The sequence below is a fragment of the Anomaloglossus baeobatrachus genome, chromosome 4 (genome assembly GCF_048569485.1).
Source record: "Anomaloglossus baeobatrachus isolate aAnoBae1 chromosome 4, aAnoBae1.hap1, whole genome shotgun sequence".
NCBI classification, from domain to species: Eukaryota; Metazoa; Chordata; class Amphibia; order Anura; family Aromobatidae; genus Anomaloglossus; species Anomaloglossus baeobatrachus.
This window is the reverse complement of record NC_134356.1, coordinates 655,250,389-655,259,714: the sequence shown is the minus strand read 5'-3', so window position 1 is coordinate 655,259,714 and position 9,326 is coordinate 655,250,389.

Here is a 9,326-nt window from a genome sequence, read left to right as displayed (position 1 = left end):
CTGGTTATAAAAAACAGGGTAGTGCCCACGCCATTTTTTAAAATAATTTATTTTAAGAATGAAAAAAACGTGCAATCTTATTTTTTTATAACCAGCCAAGGTGAATTTGACAGCTGAGGGTTGCAGCGCCCAGTTGTCTGCCTTACTTGCACTGGTTATAAAAAAAAATAGTCAGGAAGTGACGGATTGTTTTTAATTCATTCAAAATCGACATTTGTTTGTTGGGCAATTGCCCCATTTTGCAGCCCCTTGGCCCTTACTATGGCCATTTTACAGCACAGAATTTCGGGACCGCATTGACTTATATGGGGTTCGGGGTCAAGTTCGGGTGATGTTCGTGTAGCGCACTGGGAAACCAGGTAGTGGCACATATAGGCCCCCGCAGAACACCAATCCCACAAAGGTTTACAGCAGTCGACATGAAACCCTAGTCACCCCCCTCAGGGAAGGACAAACACACCAATGGGCGGAACCAGGCGTATAGGGAACGCCCACCTAGGGGTCTGGAGAGCCCGGGGCAGGAAAACAGTCAGAGAGAGTGTTAACGTTCAAGTGGAGTGGAGGTGCCAAAACTGACAGGTGCCAGGGTTGGAGCCCTGACACCTTGGCTAGGTGGCAGACGGTAGCCAGGGTCTGCAGGAGACTGGAAGACAGGTGGACCAGGACAGGGTTGTAGGCCACCGGTACCGACACTGGAGAACCGACCCGGAAACTGTGTGCACAGAGGGGGTACTTGGACCCTGAAGCCAGCACCGGCATCCGACGGCCTAGCTAATTAACCAATTGAGGGCACGATTATAGGTCCTGTCCCAACCTAAGTCCCGAAAAATAGACAACCACTCACCGAGAGGGGCAACTGCCAGGGCCCGTAGATCCCAAAGGTCAGCGTCAGATGGGCACAGTTCCCAACCAGAGGACTGGTAGCGGACTCCTGCGTTTTACACCGGGAAGTCCTATCTACAAAACAGTGGAGAGGAGAGAGACTTTGACTACCAAACCCGGGTGTGGGATCAGATACACCCGTCTGCGGCAGCCGGCCACCATCACCTTGGTTTACCACAGGACTCGTGTGCTTTATTCCACAGTGAGTAACATCCCCGGCCTGACCGTGTATGCCGGCCCCTGCAATCACAATCCTCAGCATAGAGTTGTGACACCCTGGGCAAGCCAGGGGTCACAGGTCATCACACCACCACACCCTACACCCCAGTTAGGAACACCCAAGCTACCAAAATCCTTGTTGCCTTCCTCCAGGGGCTGATGTTCACACCAGGGGGGTGGGCCAGGCGGTTGGCTCCGCCCACCGAGGAGTTCACAGCCCTGGAGGCGGGAGGAACCAGGCAGTTCAGTTAGGGAAGTGAAGGAGTAAACAGTAGAGTCCAGTGAAGTGAAGTGGAAGGAAGTAGTAGTAAAGCTAAAGAGAGAAGCTGAAGTGACAGTAGTAAAGCCTGAAGTTGGTCCGGCTGTGTGCCCGGACAGTGACAGCAAGGTCAGCAGACGGTGGTGATAGTCCGCAGGGGTGACTGCTCGGAGGTTGCTGGAAGGACCGCGGACGGGTAGTGGCCCGGCGGTCTGGAGCAGTATACGAAGAACAGTCAGCACCAGGGCAGGGGCCTTTCGGATCCCGGCAAGGCTAGGAGTCGCCATAATTTGCCAAATCCGTCAGTGAAGGGGGCGTCTGTCTCCAAACAACCAAGTCCCGATTGAAGGCAACAGTCCGACCGTTACAGAGAGACACCACCACCGCCAGGGCACCAGTTTCTCAGGGCCAGCGCCTGCGGGCAAGAGAAGTAGGGCTCCTCCGGCTCATGTCCAAGCCGGGGAGTGGGGTAACCGGTGGGAATCCATCGCTACCAACAACCGTACTAGGTGCAGGAAAAAGGGACCATCACCGTCACCTACTGGGGAAAGCAAGTGCAGCCGTTCGTGGGAACCGTCTTTCCAGCCGTCTGTTTTACCGAAAACTGTGTCAACGTCTCAGGCTGAGTGAGTACCACAGTGCCGCAAGGCACAGCGCTGCCCCCGCGTCCCTGCGCCCACCAAGCCCTGCATCACCCACCTAATCACTGGGCCCCGGGATCACCAACCCCTACCCACAAAGGGGCAACACAACAACTGGCTGCTCCATACCATCCTTCCCGGGATCCCCATACAGAGCAGCGGTGGTGTCAACAAATCACCACAACCGTGGGTGGCGTCACGGACAATAACCAATCCCCACACCCAAAACCCCCTTTCAGTCACGGGCGAGGAGCGCCGCTAGAGTCCCCGGGATCCGGCCCATCGCTCGAGCCACCGAGCAGCAGCAGGCCGCAGCAGCCGCGGCAGCCGGACCCGAGCAGCAGTGGGAGAGCGCGGCGTCCCCTCCTCCGCCCGCGACAACTTGGCGTCACGAACAGGATCTTACCGCTCTGCCGTTGGGTAGAGGTGCGCCTTGTAACCGACGGAGGTATCCGGCTGAAAAATTTCAGAAGTCGCCATCTTTGGCGCGAAAAGTTTCCGCTCGAGCGTCTTCTCGAGTAGCAGAGGCGCGAAGGCCAAAACCCCGCCCCGATAGGGGAGGGGCCGGAAAGAAGCTAAGGGGGACGCGATGGCGGCTGGCTGTGTCGCGGGCGGGGAGGAGGGTGTCAGCACACCGCGCTCACCCCCTTCTGCTCGGGTCCGGCGGCTGCTGCTCAGTGGTGGCTCGAGCGGTGGGCCGGATCCCGGGGGTTTCTCGAGCGGCTCTCCTCGCCCGTGAGTGAAAGGGGGTTGTTGGGTGTGGGGATGATTATTGTCCGTGACGCCACCCACGGTTGTGGTGATTTCACCACCGCTGCTCTATACGGGGCTCCCGGGGATGGTGATGCGGAGAAGCCAGGTGTTGTGTTGCCCCTCCGTGGGTAGGGGTTGGTGATCCCGGGGCCCGGTGATGGTTTGGGAGGTGCAGGGCCTGGTGGGCGCAGGGGCGTGGGGGCAGCGCTGTGCCTTGCGGCACTGTGGTACTCACTCAGCCTGAGACGTGACACAGTTTTTACGGTAAACCAAACGGCTGGATAGACGGTCCCACGGACGGCTGCACTTGCTCTCCCGGTAGGTGACGGTGATGTCCCTTTTCCTTGCACCTTGATGAACTGGTTGGTTGCGATGGGTCCCCACCGGTAACCCGCTCCCCGGCTTCAAGCTGGACCGAGGGAGCTCTACTCTTTGCCCGCAGGCGCTGGCCCTAAGAAACTGGTGCCTTGGCGGTGGCGGTGTCTCTTCTATACTGGCTGGGCTGTTGCCTTCAACCGGGACTTTGTTGTTGGGGGATCTACGTCCCCTTCACTGACGGATTCGGCAAATTTGGCGACTCCTAGCCTTGCCGGGGTCCGAGAGGCCCCTGCCCTGGTGCTGACTGTCCTTCGGAACACTGCTCCAGACCGCCGGGCACACAGCCAACGGGGTCCTTCCAGGAACTTCCAAACGGTCCCCCCTCCAGACAGTCACCGCCGTTGCTGACCTTGCTGACCTGGCCCTACACAAAGCTGGACCCTTCAGGCTTTCCTTCCTTCTTGTCACCTCACTTGCTTTCCTCCTTTTCCACTTTTCTACTTTCACTACTTTCACTTAGCTGTTTACTCCTTCACTCCCCTAGCTAGACTCTGTTGTTTACTCAAGCTCGTCCCTGAGCTGACTGCCTGGTTTCTCCCGCCTCCAGAGCTGTGACTTCCTCGGTGGGCGGAGCCAACCGCCTGGCCCACCCCCTGGTGTGCATCATCAGCCTCTGGAGGAAGGCAACAAGGATTTTTGGTTAGCTGTGGTGTTCCTACCTGGGATGTAAGGTGTGGTGGTGTGTGACCCGTGTCCCCTGGCTTGCCCAGGGCGACACATTCCCCCTTAGCAAAATGCAGACCGTCCGCGGGCTGCCGTCCAACACCGGTTTTATTTTTCTGAAAAAGATAACATAGTAAAATAATAACATATGTACATTTTTAATAAATCTTCCCAAAACGGGAGGCACATTTCTTTTAACGTTGCATAACGGTTTACGGTTACGGTTTCCGCTCTCTCCCACCCAAGCAACCTGGCCCTGATGCTGCCCCTAAAACCCAGGCAGCACCCCTTGACCCACAGTCCAGCACACGGTACCCGAGCGGGATCTGTCCTTCCCTCCAGAGGGTAGCCACCGGTTCCTTTGGTGGCTGGGCCCCAGCCTGCTCTGCTGAGGGCCCTCCCTCCAACCTGCCTCTCCGGAGGCGGCACTGCGGAAAACGGTAACGGTAAACAACATATTTACAAGCCACTTACGTTTGTGGTTGCCCTGCAAGTTCACGGGCTTGTCCATGGATAGTTCCCATGCAAAACTTTTTAACGGTCCCCACGGGGACAACGGTGCCGGCTCCAGCCGGTTGCAAATCACGGTAAATCAGGTAAAACTTCATTCATCATTTTTCATCATTTTCAAACTTTTTCAGAACTTTTCAAACAACAAACACTACTTCACTTTTTGCGGACCCCTTTTACTCATAGAACGGTCTCCCTGTACCTAAGTGGGGGTCTACCTAGGTTGGAACGGGTGGACCTTCGGGGCCCGGTGTCAGTGTTGCTAGACAGTGGGGTAGAGGGAACAATCGGTTCCTCCTCCCTGCTATAGTGTGGGGCAGGCGGAGGTGTAGGGGGGCTGGGTACAGGTTCATCCCTGGGCACTGGCACTGGTTCTGGCTCACGGTTAACCACTTCCACTACTTCTTCATCCACGGGTTGTGGGAACAGTATCACTGGAAGGATCACCGCGCCGTTCTGTGTAGGCCAGTTTGCTGGGAAGTCACCCATTACAGTGTGGATTACCTCTGCTGCCTTCTCCGCTGGTGGAGGAACCGGTACTTCGGTCTCTGCCTTCAACGCTGGGGGGCACCTTTTTAGATGGTCCCGGGAAACTGTGGCCAGGGTGCCCCCTTGGTCACGACTGATCTGGTAGGTCTTCCCATCTCCCCATTCTGTGGGTTGTATGACGTAAGGGACTTGCTCCCACTGATCATCCAGTTTGTGGGCTTTTCTCTTCCGTTTCAGCACCACATCTCCTGGCTGGAAAGGACCTGCGGGCGCCTTCTGATTGAACCGGTGCTCTTGCTATTCTCGACTTCGACTGAGGTTTTTCTCCACATACTCCTGGATTTGCCGGTACTGGGCCCTCCTCCGACTTTCCCACTCTGCCGTTGAAGTTAGTGCTTCCGGGGCCTCTAACCCCATCTCCAGATCCACCGGCAGGCGGCCAGGCCGAGCCCTCATCAGATACGCTGGGGTGCACTTCGTTGAGCTGGACGGGATATTATTGTACATGTCGACCAAGTCGGGCAACTTTTCCGGCCACATGTTCCGTTCTTCCAGCGGTAGCGTCTTGAGGAGCCCCAGGACCAAGTGGTTCATTTTCTCGCACATGCCGTTGGTTTGGGCGTGGTACGGAGTGGTCCGGATCTTCTTGCAGCCGTACAACTGGCAGAATTCGTGAAACACTTCTGCTTCAAAAGCCGGGCCTTGGTCAGTCAGCACCTTCTCGGGGTACCCATGGGGTCGGCAAAAATAAGCCTGGAACGCTCGAGCAGCGGTTCGACCAGTCAGGTCCTTAACGGGGACGACCACCATAAATCTTGAGTAGTGGTCTACCATGGTCAATGCGTAGGTGTACCCACTTCGGCTAGGGGTGAGCTTGACATGGTCTAGGGCGACCAGCTCCAGCGGCTGATGGGTGACTATGGGATGTAACGGTGCCCTCTGGCTAGTCTCGTCCTTTCTTCTCAGCGTACAAGGACCGCACTCTCGGCACCAGGCTTCCACCGATTCACGCATCCCACTCCAATAGAACCGCTCCCTCAACAGCATCTCCAGCTTCTTCCACCCGAAGTGGCCAGCACCATCATGGTATGCCCGCAGTACAGTAGCGACATCAGCTTGAGGAACGATTAACTGGCATATTTTCTCATGGGTCTTCGGGTTGATCAGCTCACGGTACAGCCTCCCTTGGTGTAGGTAAAGCCGTTTCCGTTCTTTCCACAAGCGTTGGGCTTCGGCTGGAGCGGCAGGGTCTATTCCCATAGCACCTTGTTCCACCAGAGTCTTGACAAGGCGGACGGCCGGTGCTTGGTCCTGGGCGTCCTGCCAGTCTTGACTGGGCCGCGGGTCCAGATCCACCCTTTGCTGACATACTTGTACCCTCTCAGTGGGAAGCTGGTGAAACGCAGGCAACTCGATCTCCTCGAGGTCATCATCCTCGCACCCCTCTTCTGACAAATGGGGCATCCGGGAGAGTGCATCAGCATTTATGTTGACACGACCAGCTTGGTACTTTATGGTGAAATCATAGTTGGCTAGCCGGGCTACCCACCGCTGCTCCAGCGCGGCCAACTTGGCCGTGTTCAGGTGAGTCACCGGATTGTTGTCTGTAAACGCGGTGAATTTGGCTGCCGCCAAGTAGTGGCGGAACCGCTCCGTGATAGCCCACACCAACGCCAATAGCTCGAGCTTGAAGGAGCTATAGTTCTCAGGGTTCCTTTCGGTCGGCCGGAGTTTTCGGCTAGCGTAGGCAATCACCTTCTCCTTTCCATCCTGGACCTGGGATAGGACTGCTCCTAGCCCCACGTTACTGGCGTCCGTGTGGAGGATGAACGGGCTCCCATAGTCAGGGTACGCCAGGACCTCTTCTCCGGTCAAGGCCGCCTTCAACTGGCAAAAGGACTCCTCATGCTTGTCCTCCCACGACAGTGGGGCCCCAATGGGTCTACCACCTTTGGTCTGTCCCACGAGGAGATCTTGCATGGGGGCAGCCATCTTCGTGTACCTCTTTATAAAGCGCCGATAGTACCCCACCAGACCCAGGAACTGCCTTACTTCCCTCACTGTAGTTGGTCTCGGCCAGCTCTGGATGGCAGTGATCTTCTCAGGGTCAGGGGCGACACCATCCGCACTCACCACATGCCCTAGATACTGCACCCTGGGTTTCAGCAGGTGGCATTTTGAGGGCTTCAACTTCATCCCGTACTGGGCAAGGGACGCGAACACCTCGGCCAGGTGCTCCAAATGGGCTTCATACGTCTGGGAATAAACAATCACATCATCCAAATACAGCAGGACGGTCTCGAAGTTTAAATGTCCCAGACAGCACTCCATCAACCGTTGGAAGGTCCCGGGGGCATTGCACAGCCCAAACGGCATGCTATTGAATTCGCAGAGCCCCATCGGGGTGGTGAAGGCGGTCTTCTCCCGGTCCTCTGGGGCCACGGCCACTTGCCAGTATCCGCTGGTGAGGTCAAGGGTCGAGAAGTAGTTTGCAGTTCTCAGTGCAGCCAAAGACTCTTCAATACGAGGTAATGGATAGGCATCTTTATGGGTTATCTGGTTGATCTTCCGGTAGTCCACACACATCCGCATGGTACCATCCTTCTTCTTAACCAGTACCAACGGAGCGGCCCAGGGACTACAGCTGTCCCGAATAACCCCCGCCTCCTTCATATTCCTCAACATATCTTTGGTACACTGGTAATGTGCAGGGGGAATAGGTCTATACCTCTCTTTGATAGGGGGATGTTGACCTGTGGGAATGTGGTGTTGGACCCCCTTGATCTGCCCAAAGTCAAGGGGGTGCTTACTGAAAACCTGTTCGTACTCCTGCACCACCCTGTGTACCCCTGCCCTGTGATGTGTAGGGGTATCATCAGTGCCTACATGTAGCTGTTGGTGCCACTCCTTTGTGTCCCCCTGGGGTGGGGGAGGGTTGGTGGTAGGTGGGAGTGTGGATGGACTGGCTTCATGGATAGTGTGAGGGTCCAGGGTAAGCAGCTTGGCAATGGTGGCATACCGGGGGAGCCTGACTTCTTCCTCCCCACAGTTCAACACTCTCACAGGCACTCTCCCTTTCTTCACATCCACCACCCCTCGGGCGGCCATTACAGTAGGCCAGTGTTCGGAAGGCATGGGCTCCATCATCGCAGGGTAGTCACGCCCCTGAGGCCCTACTGCTGCCCTACACCAGATCATCATCTCACTCCTAGGGGGCACAGTCAATGGAGCAACATCCATCACTCTCACTCCACCAATCTCCCCTCCTGTTGAGCTTACATGCTGGCGGTACATCAGGGCGCGGATCTCACGCTGCACAGCCCTCTGCCGGCTCCCCGCCGCTGTGGCGGCCAGCTGTTGCAATAGGGTCAACACATCAGCCATGCAGTGTTCCATCACATTGGTTCCCAGCACTATTTTCGGGTTATGATCACTGGGTTCATTCATGATCACAATCATACCCTGGTGTTGTAGTTCAGCTTGCCCCACTGTCATAGCCACTTGTTTATACCCCACCTGGGTCAATGGAAGTCAATTAGCGGCAATCAACGTTATACTATTGTCTGGAGGCGCCAGCTCGTCTATGGCCCAATACCGCTGGTACAACGTGTACGGTATGGTAGTTACCTGTGATCCAGTGTCCAAGAGAGCCATCACTGGTATGCCGTTCACAGCCACGGGGATGATAGGGCGGGCCCCGATATATCGGTCTCGCCAATCCGGGGGGCCACGATGTTCTACTCCTGAGGATTGGCCCGGGGCCCCAGGGGTTGCTCGTTTAACGGGCACTGTCGGTAGTAATGGCCCGGCTTACGGCACTTGTAGCAGATTGGAGGTCTGCTCCGCGGGTTGTTAGCACTTCTCCGCTGCATCCAGGGAACATCCTCGGGACTGTCAGCAAGCTGTATCTGCGCTGGAGGCTGAGATCTGGTCAAAGGTTGCAGTGCAGCAAGGATTTTGGCAAGGTCTCCGTCCATGCGACGGACCTGGGCTGCCAGCTCTTCTACTGTGCTGCTTGGGGCCGCAGGTATTACAGAGGTTGGTTTGGCCGAGGCCGCCACAACGGGAGCTGTCTCGACGGGCCACGGGACGGGTTCCAGAACTTCAGCAGCTGGGGGCTGGAGTGCTTTGATAGCCTGCTCTTTTAACACAGCAAAGTCCACATCAGGGTGTTCCAGGGCCCACAGCCGGAGTTGTTTACGATCCTCAGGGGACCTCATCCCCTGCGCAAATTGCTCCACTAACATCTTGTTGCTATCCGCCTCATTAATAGAGTTCACCCGCTTCAGCGTGCGGAGGGCGGTCTGCAGACGTAGAGCATAGTCCCGAATGCTATCCCCAGCTCGTTGCCGGCACTGGTAAAACTGCATCCTCAGCTCAGCTTCAGTCCGGGTCTCGAAGGCAGTCTGTAGCTTCTCAAAGATGGTGGCTACAGAGAGCCGGTCCCCCTCGGCCCAGGTCTCCGCTTCCTGCTCCGCCGCACCGGTTAGCTGGCCTAGCACTATCGCTGCACGTTGCTTATCAGTCAGGGG